Source organism: Cuculus canorus, chromosome 15 (genome assembly GCF_017976375.1).
Source record: "Cuculus canorus isolate bCucCan1 chromosome 15, bCucCan1.pri, whole genome shotgun sequence".
NCBI classification, from domain to species: domain Eukaryota; kingdom Metazoa; phylum Chordata; class Aves; order Cuculiformes; family Cuculidae; genus Cuculus; species Cuculus canorus.
This window is the reverse complement of record NC_071415.1, coordinates 6,247,006-6,261,501: the sequence shown is the minus strand read 5'-3', so window position 1 is coordinate 6,261,501 and position 14,496 is coordinate 6,247,006. Positions and strand designations below refer to the sequence as shown.

General features: G+C 45.7%; 1 long non-coding RNA gene across 3 annotated transcripts in view; it reads right to left on the bottom strand.

Annotated features, from left to right (window-relative positions):
- The window catches only part of LOC128853749 (uncharacterized), a 30,498-nt gene extending 19,316 nt beyond the window's left edge, over positions 1–11,182 (bottom strand). Inside the window, exons 1-2 of one of the 3 annotated variants that reach the window (XR_008452476.1) lie at positions 11,047–11,182; positions 10,834–10,927 (exon numbers count right to left, since the gene is read on the bottom strand). This is a non-coding gene — a long non-coding RNA (uncharacterized LOC128853749). Of the gene's footprint in view, positions 1–9,511; positions 9,685–10,833 lie in introns of all 3 variants that reach the window. The other 2 variants (XR_008452477.1, XR_008452475.1) reach the window with 2 other exon arrangements.
- Between the last annotated feature and the right edge of the window lie 3,314 nt (positions 11,183–14,496).

The window sequence follows — 14,496 nt, the reverse complement described above, 5'->3', positions numbered from 1 at the left end:
TCTGCTCTGCAGCACGCCGTAAACCCCGTAGGAGTGCAAACAGCTCCAAGCCACCCAGAGCGAACAGGCCTGCCGGTGCATGCTATACATACCAGTTCTGTCTGAAAACTTCTACTTGGGGATGGCTGCAATGTGTTTCAGTCTGCTGAGTAAGAGGTAGAGATTTAAATTAGCCTGGAGATGAAGGCTGGAGAAAAGCAGCATAGACCTTCTTTCTTCAGCATCCCTTCTGCATTGCAAGAAAAGCAGCATTGGTCTTTGAATGCAGAGATGGAGGCGCCTTCAAGTGTTAAAAGGTAATGAAAGTACAGAATAAGGCACTTCAGTGACCACCATGAGCCTGTGCGAGCTGTGTTGCCACGATTCCCATGGGCTTGGCAGCGAGCTTGGGAGGGGGCAAACACAGTGCATGACTGTGTGTAGGTGAGTGGTAGGACGCGGGGCAGTGCAGCATTACACACGAGGCAGCTCCGTCCCAACTGAACTGCAGCTACCCTGCCCAGCTGCTGTATAACTGGTTTGACCATCTCAAACCATCCAAGGTGGCTGCGCAGCATGCTGCGATGTAGACATGCCCTGACAGCATCTGCATCACTCCTGCTTGAGTTGCCAGACTTGAGGACTTATCCCTGCATTAGCACATCTGCTGGCCGGGCTTTGCCAAGCCACAACAAGTATTCCCCTTAATTCATCCATCTAAATAAAGAACAGAATTTTCCTTTGGGATTTAGCTGCAGCCCCACACAATCCCTGAAGAGACATGGCACCCAGCACTAGTGTCACACAATGTCACTGTGGATTTGATACCACCAGCGTGAGGAGGAAGATCCCCAGCAGAGCAAAGATTTGCCCACAAAGAAAGTGGCTGGGGGACCACAATGAGCCCTGACCCCCCCCCCCCCTCACAGCCACATGCCCCCAGGCAGCAGCGTATTGGCAGATCGCATACAGGGCTCATAGCACAGCAGAGAAAGAGAAAGCCACTGCAGCATGGAATGAATGGCATCCGCCCAACGGGGCTGCCACTTAATGGACTGATTTTAGATACATATATTTGGAAAAGGAGCAATCAATATTGTACAGAACAGCACAGCACATACATTGTCTCCAGCCAATTGTGCCGCACTCTTCACTATACAATATTCATTTTAATGTTACCCTGAGAGGAGGGAGCATGGCAGGTCAGCCAAGTAAAGTGACAGCCGTTGCTACACAACCCAGTCCTCATTTCTTCGAAAACCCAAATCCTCACAACCAGGCCCTTACAAAACAGGGTTCTAGGAAATTCATTAAACATTTATGCAGTTCATCACCATTTTCTCTTGCCAGTGCCACAAGTGTCATTCAGGTTCTGCTCTTGGCTCCACTCCACACCCAGCACAGCATCACCCACCAGACACCCACTGGTGACAACACACCCAAGCTCCTCGGGGACAAGCAGGAGAGAGCCTTGGGGATCCCGATCCTGTCCTGACCAAGTACAAGTTGTTTAGGGGAACACAGATACCCAAATTGAGCCCGAACACCTCGGGGCCTTATCCTGTTCCCGAGTATCTGCCTATAGATTTCCATAGCACAGGACAGCACCATATGGAAAGGTGTATTACGGTGCCAAGGATACTGCCCTGAGCCAAAGTGCCTGTCCTTGACACAGCACTGCAGTCTGCTGGGTCACAGCATCCTCCACCTCTTCGCTCATCAAGTTACAGTCTATGAAACACCACAGCCATCCTTTTCTCTCAACCTTCATCTGTCTCTTCTCCAAGGCTGAAGCTCCCCTCACAATATATTCAGCTCTTGTGAGTTAGTCCCATAATATTTGGCATCTGTTTTTAAACCTCAGAATGACAAAGGAAATAACCAAACAACTACAAAGCAATTGTTTTAATGACTCTCTCTGGGTGCAAAAAGACCCTCAAACGTTTGAAGCCCATGATTCAAAGGTATGGCTTTTACAGGCAGACGGCCAGCACAACACACGCTGCTGCAATGCTCTGTGCAGTACCTGGAGGCGCTTCTCTATCCCTAATAATAGGGAATTAACGTTTGCAAAAGACTTTAGAGTGTTCCCAGGCAGGAAGCATTACAGAAGGCAAGAAGAATCAATATTATTTATATAGATCTCATTATTACAAAATAGAACTCCACACTGTCACTGTAATAAAGCGTTACCCAGGAGACCACTGAAAAACCTGAACAAAATCCTGTAATACGCTGGGATGAAATAAGAACACAAAAGGAGACAGCCTTTCAGATCGTTTGCCATTATCCCTTTATGCAGAGCTGCCTCGACATATGCTGTGCATCGCAGGGGATTGGCACGTCAGCAGAGCACTCTACGACAGCTGCAGGACTCTAAAACCCACCTTTTCCTTCTCATCTATACTTCTTAGCTTCATTCTTCCCATTTTGTTTTTCTGCTGATGTGAATATGCCTCTTGTGTGGGGGATTTGGCAGTAAGAAATGCCAAGGGATAATCCCAGCAGGCACTGCCCAATCTGAAGGCAATCCTGAACAGTTTTCATGCAGAAGTTCCTTAGAAACCTGCAGGGCTGTAGAAAACCTGACTGTGCATATGGGGAAAGAAACACCGAGCAACCAACCAGTCCTACACACAACTCGAGCAGGGACAAACCCAGCCAAATTCCTCCTGAAATACCAGGATACTACCCCGCAAAGCCCCACAGGCTATGGCCTGCCCTCTCTTTTTAAACATAGAATGATAGAATCACCAGGTTGGAAAGGACCCACTGGATCATCGAGTCCAACCATTCCTAACACTCCCTTAAACCATGTCCCAATCAGCTACAGAAATAGCAGCAGCAGCCCGTGCTGCTGAAACGGAGCCGAATGCTCCCTGTGTTTGGACCATGCCCAAAGCACGAGCCATTTGTGCCTGGTTTGATCAGGGTAGCTGTGGTGCCTTCGAGCAGCCATGGCTCACCCTGACGCACTACGCGGGCACCGGCACTGCTGGCCTGGCTGATGGCTTTGCCTCTGGGCCGAGGCTTAGCAGCCGACCAAGGCTGCAAACAGCATTTTTGCATCTACATGCAAGATGGCTTTTTATTTTTAGGTACAGGCTGCTTGAATGCAGTTCCCCAGGAGCTGGCAAGCTGCTCGCTCAGCCTCCACTGAAGCTCACTCCACCACTGCAACTAAGAAACGCACACCCCCAGAGAGAGGGAAAGCCAATATTATTTGTGCTCTTGCTGAAGGAACTGCAGAGAGAAGCTCATTAGTATTGATATAGAAACCAAAATCAGGCCACTCTGGTCCCTCTTATTTGTAGAAGCAATAGTTCTCTGTAGGTGCCAAAATGAATACAGAACAGACCACTGGTGAAACCACCTGAAGATTTTGATCTGTTTCAGATCAATTTTGGGTAATTGTCAACGTTTGATGACTTGCAGCAGAATTTTCAGTGAGCAGCTCAGTCCCATTACAGACCCTAAGGAGCAGTGGGGCTGTTTCGCTGCTGAAGGGAGAGGCCAAGGTGGGAGCCTGCCGGCACGGACACAGGTCATCCCTTCCTGGGAAGGGGGACTGAAAGGGGTCAGCTGGCGCTGTGCTCTCGCTCACACTGGAGGAGGAGGGAGCTGGGACAGGCACAAGCCAGCCGAATCAAATCCATCCAGAAGCACTCACAGAGCTGGGGCCACCCAAAGCTGTGAGCTGCCACCAGCAGGATAGGTATCACCCAACTCGGTGTGTTTCACAGTACTGCTGGGAGCTGGAACTCTGGCCAAAATCCTTTGCCTTATGAAAAATTCACATTAAACTCCTAAACAGGCAGGTTTGTACTACTTCTTAGCAAACATGTGAAGACATATTGCCCAAGGAGAGCCCTGAGCAGTAACTGCCAGCTGTTAATACATTAAAAAATATAAAAAGATCCATCTTGTTTATCCATAACCACGGATAAAGATCAGTATAAGCCAATACTTATAATCAAATGGGGTATCTGGGAACTAAAGGTCAACTAATCTGCATATAATCATCAACAACCATGGAAAATAAAATGTTAAGTAAACCATGTATTTTGGTTGCATCAGTACTTTGCTTGACAGACCTAAGCCTGAAGCAGGCTTCCATGGGCATTAGATTCTCAGTGTAAAAATGTTTTATATGAAATAAAGGTACCCAAATTATTTTAAAACTAGTTAACTGACAGGTGCTACATGATAAACAGACAAAGAGCCAAATAGTTTCTGTCCTTGATCTAACCCCATTCAGTACATTACTCAATTATCTGGAAAATACATTAAACCATTACTGATACAGTTTATGCGTGGCAGTATTTGGTGCCAGGAACAGCATTAATGATGGGAAGAGGCAAGCTGGGTAATATCAGCTCATTTAAGCAAAGCATTCTGAGTAGCTGCAAATGGCACATTGCCTGTTTAAGGACCAAGTACCCAGGTCATGCTAATAGCATGGATGACAATATTTTAGCATCAGCAATTAAGAAAAAGAAATGGGGGGGGGGGGGTGTACAGAACTGGCTGCACATGAACGCATGTGATGCTGTTACTAAGAGGGGAGAAGCAATCCAGGGCTATGTAAGTAAGAGACTAACAAGAAGTGCATGGAAATGGTGCTATTTCAGCATCCTGTAACCAAGATACCATTGCTAAATGCTGTGAGCAGCTCTGATGACCATATTTTAAGGACAGTATTGAAAATATATGAAGGATTCAGACAAGACTCTGAAATTGTATTTGATTCAGAAGAGTTGCCTGATAGTAAAAGTTTTTTCGTAGCTCAGGCTAGGCAGTTTTCCCAAGAGGTGGTAGGGATCATTCTGCCACAGTTTACAATTACCTCTGAGAGGAAGAAGCTCTGATAGCAAGTGGCTCCTAGCCCAGCCAAAATAGATACATTGCAGAAGCCATAAATGAAGTAAATATTTCAAAGCAGAGGGCAACCAGCCACTGGAAGCATAGTATTGGGATGTGATAACTCCACTTCTCTCAGTGAGAAGCATGAGCGACCTGCAGAGAAAATGCCAGGACTCGGGTTGAAGTTATGAGCCCAAAGCAGAAAGTGCAGCGGGCACTCGGATGTGCAAAGTGGCACATTCTGGCTTGGAGTGAGAAGGGGATCTGACAGTCCTACAGGTAAGAAGCCCCTTCCAGCTGTGCTAAATGCTCTCCCCAGCTGCCCCATCTCTGTCTCGCGTGCAACAGCATCCCTTAAGAGTACTGAAAATTAGGCTAATGGCAGTGGGAAAACTTCCAATGAATAAAAGAAAAGGATGCTTCATGGAAAGTACCTGGGGAGCTGACTGCTCAGGCTGCCTGCCTGAGCCATTTGCAACACAGAGGATGACTGAGGTCTTTGGAGGTTTATTCCTCTAAGGGGATGCATGGACAACATGAGGATGTTTTTGAGCTGCATTGCTGTACCTTCCCACTGGAACTGTCATGGTATCCGATGCATGAAAAAAAATGACAGATCATACACAAGACAATGCCTCCAGCTGAAAAATATCATGCAAAGTGATTGAGCACTGCAGCTGAAAAAGGGCCCCCTAAAAAAATAGCAGAATGCTCCTGTAGTAGTAGAAAACTCTACTGGGTCACTGCAACTTGCCTTAGAGAGCATCAAGGTTGCAAGGTAAAAGCAAGACTGACAAGGCCCGTGCTCCCTGAATAGGGAATACAGTTGTGGAGCTGTTGTGCTGCAAACTTCACGTGACCTATGCACATAAACACAAGCGTGTTTAGCCTCAGCTCAAGCTCCTAAAAAATGCAACTCAGTTCAGTATCGCTTATCAAGGCAAGGGGTCAGTGCCACCCAACTCCGAGTTGCCCAGCAGCTTTGCAGCCTCTCGCCAGGACCACACAGTTTGCCTAACTGAACCTCTCCTGTCTGCCCGGCTGTCCAGCCCAGGGCTCCCAACCTCACAATGCAGCTGCACAATGGGCATATCCTAGCATCAACTTGGGCCAAAGGCTGAAACACTCATTTCTGCTCATTAGCAAGTCCACTGGGGTAAGGTTATCATATATGAGCACAGCACAGCAATCATACAATCATAGAATCACCAGGTTGGAAAAGACCTCTTGGATCATCGAGTCCAACCGTTCCTATCTGCCACTAAACCATGTCCCTGAGCACCTCGTCTACCCGTCTTTTAAACACCCCCAGGACAGTGACGCCACCTCCTCCCTGGGCAGCCTCTGCCAGTGCCCTATGACCCTTTCTGTGAAGAATTTTTTTCTGATATCCAGCCTGACCCTCCCCTGGCGGAGCTTCAGGCCATTCCCCCTTGTCCTGTCCCCTGTCACTTGGGAGATGAGCCCAGCTCCCTCCTCTCCACAACCTCCTTTCAGGCAGTTGTAGAGAGCAATAAGGTCTCCCCTCAGCCTCCTCTTCTCCAGGCTAAACAGCCCCAGTTCTCTCAGCCGCTCCTCATAAGACTTGTTCTCCAGCCCCTTCATGAGCTTTGTTGCTCATCAAGCCTTTATGCCTAATTACACATAAATCAACCACCCTCTTCTGTTGTGCTTTCCACTACCCTGAGCATCTGTACATGTGTTGACTGGGGGGACTCTACACATGGTCTAATTAAAAACAAAGAGGGGGAAAAATTGTGACAAGCCTCCAGAGTGATTAGGCAATGTTTTACATGTCAGAACAGCAGTTTTAATTCAAGTTTAGAATTTGATAGAGAGCTTTGACTACAAAGAAACAAAGGCTGGCACTGTGAAAGAATATATTGTTAGTCATGGAGGTTTTCAGCATGAGGTCTTTTCCAGGCAAAAACTACTTGTTATGATAAAAAATCTAAATAATTCAGTATTCATATAAGAATCCCTGTGCATCCATAAAATGAGTTGCAAATAGCTTAGGTAGCAAACAATCTCAGAGAAAAAAAGATAACTCATTTTCAGTTAAGTTCCCTCTTATACTGCCCTCTCAAAACACTGCAAAGAACATCCATACAGTCTCAGAAATTCCATTATCCTCCTGTTCTTGTCATAAACTGAGCAGCGTTTCTTTGATAAATTCCATTCCTTTCTATAATATCATATTATTTCTTTACCAAAAATTACAAGTCAGAGTTCTTCTTAAAGCCCACACCAGTAAATTGGATTTTATGTATATTCCAATTATATATGTGGATGAGTATATGGTATAAATATGGTATATGCGTGTACAGAAGAGAACATGATGTGTCATTAGTAAAACAGCGCTATCATTTCTGTAGCTCTTAAAGAGCCTATTGTGATCTGTGACTCACGTGTTTTCAGGAGCTGTGCTTCTCACCCAGAGCTCTGCACCTCCTCCATTTTTCTGGCTAAACTAGATTATTTCCTCTTTTAGTTTGTCTATGTGATAAATTATTCTAGAACAGTTATTCTTCTGTGGATGCTTTCAGTCTGGAATGAAATGCTTTATTATTTTGACTTAGCTTTTTCTGTATGCTCAAAATCCTAAATATTTCCCTTATTCCAGATGAGGAAACCAAAGAACAAACCAACCAGCAAACCTGACCCCAGCCTGCGCAATGCATTAGTCCAAACATCCTAACATTGGTGCTGGGCTCAGGACCCACACACTTCGTTTACACTAAAGCTCACAAATCAGAGCCAATTCTGTGCTTGTGCTGTCTACAAAATATTTATTATTTGGGTTTGTTACACTAAGCAAGTTTCCCACTTGCACTACTTGAAAAAAAAATATGCACAGAGCACATGGAATCTGAAACAACCTTACCAAATTTCTGCCATCTTCCTAGGCGAGGAGTAATGAATTCAGGAACCAGACTTTTGCTGCACTGATTAAAGTGAACGTGCTCAATCGGGACAATTTTAAATATGAGACTATAGAGTCATTTTGGTTCCTTCTGAACTTTTGAACAAGTTACTCACCAAGCCAGCCTTATTCAAGATTAAGCATCCTCTCTCATGTGCAACCCACACCTCTCCACGTGGGTTATTTTCATCATTTTTATTTTATTTTTCAAAATTACTAAGAATGCTGAAGTATATAAAAGAGCAAAAAATATTACTTAATAAAAAATAAACCTTAGAGAAAAAGATGTTTCTAAAACAACAGCAAATTGCAAGGAGCATTATGCATCCTCAGCAAATCCTTAGTGATGTAGGGAGAGATGTGGGCTGATGCAATCAGCCAAGTGCCTCTGCTGAAGCTCAAGTAAATGGAAAAAAAAAAGTGTCACTTTGGTGCTTTCTGTGTGTTATCAGCCTGAAAGGGGAAAAAAAAACCCTCCCTGCCTCTCGCCACCTGCCAGCCCCGCAAACTCAGCTTAGCATCACAGAGGTGCCTTCACAATAGCTCTTCTCATCCACCTCTGCTCCCATTGCTCAACACCATCCTGAACTGCCCTCTCAAAAATCATCTGGTTATGCAGGTTTTTAAGTTGAATCAGTTTGTGTGGAGGATGTCACTGCCAGGAGCAAAGCATGTGACATGGAAGCACAGCCCAGGAACCAGCACCCCTCCTGCACCAGCGCTGGCTGGGGTTACAGTCCCTACCTGCAACTCAAAAGCCACAAACTTGGCACCACAGGAAGAAACTCCTTAACAATAAAGTGCACTCACGTGTCTGTTGACATCCTTCCAGAGGGTGACTAGTCCAGCCAAGAGGAAAGAGGGATGACTGTGCACACACTATCTCAAGATACAAGCACCACATCATCATTCTCCTGATTTTCATCACATCTGTAAGTCAAATGCTGCACTTTCACCCATTTTACAGATAAGTGACTGAAGTGTCTTTGGGAACACATATAATTCACGTATCTGAGGGACCTGGATGCTCAAATCACACAGACTTCTACACCAGCTTTTTTGGAGAGCCCACAGTGATTTCAGCAACTTGCCTGGGGGCAGGAAAAGAGTCTGTAGCAGTGCAGGGAATTAAACCTAAGCAGCCTCGAGTTCAGCTTTGGAACCGACTACTGCAATTCCCCCACTTCACACAAAAGTCATTTCTTCAGGAAAAAACTTCTCAACGACACTTTAATTTTACATAAATTTACTTAAAATTAGCTTGCGCTATGCAAGCATGTAGGTAACAAGCAATGAAGGAAAAGCATAGAAAGAATATTTTCATGTGGTGAGATTTACGCTTGCAACACCCCAGGTGACGAGAGCACGATCTCTCAGCGTGCAGAGCAGCCGGGGTCGAGCGCGCTGGGCACAGGCACCAAGCTGCAGGCTGGCTCGCAGACCCCAGCACACGCTGCCCACTGCTCTGCCCCACGACAGCCCCCCAGCCCTGTGCTAGAGGCCAGGGCAAAGATTTCTGCACGGAATCCACCTTGGCCTCGCAAGTAATGCACGAGTTCACCTTTCCTTTATCAGCAGTGGTTTGGACAAGGCTCAGTGCCCAGGTTGGGACAGCAGCAGCACAGACAGCAAAGGAAACCCAAGTGGCCCCGGGATACGCGGGCAAAAGCAACAGGGGGTTTGTGTGCACGTCGCGTGGTATAGATATAGCTCAGGAGGCTGCAACAGTGCATCCGATATCCTCACCTGGCCCAGGGAGGCGGTGGACGAGTCACGGCTGTAGGTAGGTCAGGCTGCGAGAAGCTGCCGGCAGGAACATGCTGAGCTGCCCCAAAAGCATCCCCGCAGGAGACAAGCAGCCAATTCACCTCTTTTCCCAGCCAGCAAAAATGAAAACTCATCCAGAAGCTTTATAGCCTCTTCATTTAAAAAAATAAAACAGAAATAAACTTCAGAATGTCGTTAACTAAAACTTTCTAAAATAAAACTTCATTAAAAGGCAAGGCCAAAAGCGGGTATTTTTGAAGCTGCTGCACCCTCCGCAGTACTCGCACTTATTGCATCCTGAAACCCCCCAGAGGAGCCGCTGCCTCTCCCTGCTCCAGCCTTGTGCTCCTTGCTCTAGTTAAAAGGAAAGGAAAGGAACGCTGTCTGCAAAGACAGGCTTGCCGGGAAACCAAGCTCCTAATAGTCAAGTCGTGCTGTAAGGTTAATTATCACATAAATTAAGAAATGTTTTGCACGCAGTAGTACAAAGCACAGCCGTGGCCCTCCTTGACACAAGACAGAAGAAAGTTTGTGGGGATGGAAATGAATAAAGCACCAGGGAGCGAGGGCATGACTTTTTGCTCTATCTATTACCCACTGTGCAGAGAGTCTCAATAACCAAAGCAAGTTAAGAGATTTACCCTGTGTTTACCCTAGCATATATTTCTTCCTTGATTAATTTTTAAGTTTTCTATTTAAAAATTTGGGACACCTTTTCCAAATATTTCCAAACTGGGCATGTAAACTGTGTTTTAACTACACTGTTTTGGGTGCCGGACCATAGCTGGGAACTACCATACAGCTCCACTATCAGGTCAGCTCCTTGACCTCAACAGGAGAAACTGGTACATCTGTAACCACCCTCTGTTCTGCATTGCGCCCCTCATACCAAGGCAGGATCATTGGATGATGACAATGCCATCCAAATACATATTTTTTAAAGTTATTTCTATTAATTTATGAAGAACCATGAATTAGATACATCACTCACAAGAAACCTAGAATGCAAGAGGTCAAAATTCAAAGTAATAAATAAGCAATTCCACTCAGTTGCCTGAAATTTTCTCAGGGTTCCTTTTTACCTAAGGATGCCACAATCATAGAAAAGACTTGAATAAACTTATCCTTCTGAATGGAGAAAAACGAGAAAATCTTACCAGTAACACTGAGCCAGCCTGCCAGAAGGAAAGGTATGGAAGGTGGGAAACGAAAAAGATGATTAATGATGCCTTTATCTTTTAATGTGATAATTTCTGCCTACAAGGGACTTCTAGTAAATACAGAAAAAAAAAAGGTCTCACCAGGAAAATCCTGTAAGCATTGATCTTGCTGCTGGGTCCCGTCAGGTTTTCAGTGCAGCAGATAGCAGACACTCCCTTGGCACAGAGTGTGTTGCTGGAAGAGCAGACAGATGTGAAAACCTATTTCTGCTGTAAAAGCAGCACAGGTTCAAATTCTGCTCCAGCTTGTAAGGTGGGGAACCCCATCTGGAGCTCTGCCACCCCTTTACGCACTGACAGAATCCTGAAATTCCTCTTCTCCCCACGTCAGTAGCTCCCCTACAAAGTCTGAGGCTATTTCTGGTGCTCCACCACGGCATACCCAGGCCATCTCTTACTCACTACTCTGTTTGCTCCATGTCAGGACAGGACAGCCCTTTCAGGTTACTCACATCCTGCATGAGTAACCCTGTGGTCCATCCAGTCACACCTCCCGGCCAGCGTGACCAGTGACAACCCACTAGGACCATACACATCACTCTGCTGCCCTCATCCCATGAGGCAAGCAGCCTGGGAGGAGATGGGGTGTAGCAGCCAAAGAGAACAGATTTTAGAACGTTCCAAACCAGGGTCAAGCAGATCTTAAGAAAGAATTAAGTTCACATAAGGCCACCACAAACTGTGCTTTTCAGAGTATCTATTAATTTTAGGGGCATCAAGTGATGAAGCCGAGGGTTTGAGTAGCAAGTCAAAGTGTTACCCGAATGGCAACAAGTTGTGGAAGGGACCAGTGGATGAAGAATGGAAGGACTGAGATAGAGAATGGCTATGTGCATGTAGGTAGGTAGGTTTTCTTTTGACACATCCTTGGTTGATTGACACCAGAAGTCGGAAAAGTTTTTAAATCTTTATGCAATAATATTTATTTAAATTTTTGAATTTTCACATATTTCATCCTCTTCTACTTTGTCTTAGCAGTAGCAGACCTTTAGGACAGGGATTTGAAAGACAGCAGCAGCCTTACAAAGCCATTTCCCAGAGCTCTCATTAGTCCCAAACAGGTGACAACGGTCAGGTGAACGCAAAACAACAAGCAAGGCACACGGGTTTTGCAAGCTGAACCAGCGCAAATTGGCAAGAAATAGCCGGGCACGTGATGCCGCTTACGTTAGCGACACAGAAATTAAAGGGATGAACCACTTCAGGAAATGCATCCAGACGTGCAAGCAGTCATTCCATAGATGAGTAAGAGCAAAGGAAGGGAACTGGTGGGAGCTGGAGGAGGGGCGGGTGAGCCATGCTCACACCACCCCCTCGGCAGAATCACAGCTGTTGAGAATGGACAATGGACGGACAAACTCCCTGCTGCTCTGGTAGTCGTCACACAGCAAAAGGCTACTCACCAAAAACATCCAAAGGATGTGTACTGGGGATTGTAATGGGATGAGGCCGTGGCCAAGTGCCCCCGCATGGGGAAAGAAGGGTTCCCACAGCAGCTCGAGTGCTCTCCAAGTGCCACGTGAAAGCCAAACAAGTCACCAGTGGTCAGAGAGGGCTCAGTTGGAGCAAGCTCATGAGACGCAGAGAAACATGTCAAGTAAATCTCCCCAGGCACCATTCCCAGCCCCGATGCCTTTGATTAAAAGAGTCTAACTGAAAGCAAAGGCCACTGACAGAGTTGCTCTGGATTTAGCAAATGCTGATTTCAAACCTCAGCCACACAGTTCCCCTGGAAGGCAAGGGCCACACAGATACACAAAAATCTCCCTTCACCAACACATGATAAGGAAAAGAGACCACTAGGAAGTTAGACAATGTATTCATCGCCTTTCATCCCATTTAGGCACATAAATTCCATAATTTTACAGTAAGCTATATAGAGAATCACATACATGAGTTACACACACACCCACAGCATCCCCAGATGTCTGCTTGCCAAAGACCAAGGTGCTCAATTTTCTCACAGTCTGAAGTTCATGCTATAAATTCAGACCATCAAAAAGATGGCAACTGTGGTATTCTGCTTCTACTGAGGGTGCTGTCATTTTAATGCAGTTGGAAGACACAGGCTGTTGTTTCCAGCTCCTCACTCTTTGTACTCCTACCTCACTGCATTTTTCCCCTGGTCATTTTAGCACATCCTCATATATCCCTTTCTCATCCTCTCCAAACTCACTTTATTGGATCCTGCTTTGTATTTGGTGCCCCCAGACATTTTTCTTCCTGCTCGAGCACAGAAAAATAAACTTGTAGAAGGCAATAAATTTGCCTTTAAAAGCAAGAAAGTACTGCCCTGGGACAGCTCTGTTTTCTGCAATATGTCAGTATCTAATTAACAAACATCTTTGCTTATTTTTCTAACCCCTTTGCTTAGTTGCAAGACTTCGAAGGCCAGGCTATACCACCCGTAGTGACCCGGGAAGCAGAAAGAGCAAATGAGCTCAGATGGGCCAAATATCCAGTAGTAGAAAGGCTGAGAAGAGGCACATTCTGCAAGGACAAGAAAGGGGCAGGGGAGTGGTGCAACTGATTTAGGAGAAGATCAGGAGGTCCGATTGTGCTGCAGCCTCCTGAAATACCCAGCACATAATTATCCAGTGAACATTACAGGACCACCACCTGCTCCAGGAGAAAAGACTATTTTTCAAAGGTTGCATAGCTCATAAACAGTAAAAAAATCCACGTATGCCATTTCTTGCCCTCTCCCTTTCCTTTTGTGCCCATTCATGTGACCAGTTTGACAAAATTATAACTAAAGATCCAGGCTGCGATTGCCCAAATTTAGCTCTCGGTGTTAATTTGCAGATGGCTTTTTCAGAGGGCGGAGTGCCATCTAGGTGAAGGAAGGAGGATCTGCAGCGAATCAGCCAGCTGGAGGTAATAAATCCTTTGGGAATGCATCACAGGATGCCTAAAAGATGCTTTGCGGAACAGCTCTTTGCAAACTGCAGATGTTTTGTGGCAATTTTTGTTTTAAAGTACTAAAATCCTCCTGTGGCTGAATGAGCAATGCTGTCAAATGGCTTGTGGGATGAGACGAGAGCCCTTTAGCATCTGAATATTTATGCAGTCTCATAGAGACACATTTTAGGTCTTTATTTTTTCCACTTTTTTTGAGGGGTCACCTGGTTCGGATGGGTGCTGAACGTGAACGATTTTGAGGCTGGATTTTTCAGGCAGACCCTCATTAAAGGATGCGTGTGGACAGGCCCAACTGGATCTGAATGAGGTCTTGTACATTAATACATGAATAAATGTACTACATACATGCAAATATTTACCTATGGGGAGGTATTAGAAGGCATAGGTTCTACGAGCTCTCACAACAGGATAAAAGTCTCACCTATGTCATGAGTGGAAAAAACCCCATCCAAGATAACTATAGAGATGCGGTAAGCAGCAGTTGCTGCAGCAAAAGGGAACTGCTCCAAGAGGCAGCGCTGCCACAAACCTGCCAAGTAGCAATAATAAACCAAACAACATATACACCTATCTTCTGTTCTCTCATGCCAAGAAAGCAAGCACATATTCACAGACTAAACATCTTTGTTTCAGTAAAAAGTAAGAATGGTGCAGGGAAGCCTCTCCCACTGCACTCCATTTCCCTCAGGCCAAGCTCTGTTTTAGGGCAGATGACTGAAGATGCTGACCACCCCACAGAAATACCCGTGGCTCCACAGCCCTTCACGAACACCACTGGAAATGCAGCAACCTCCTAAACATGCTGTGCAAGACCCAAACGTG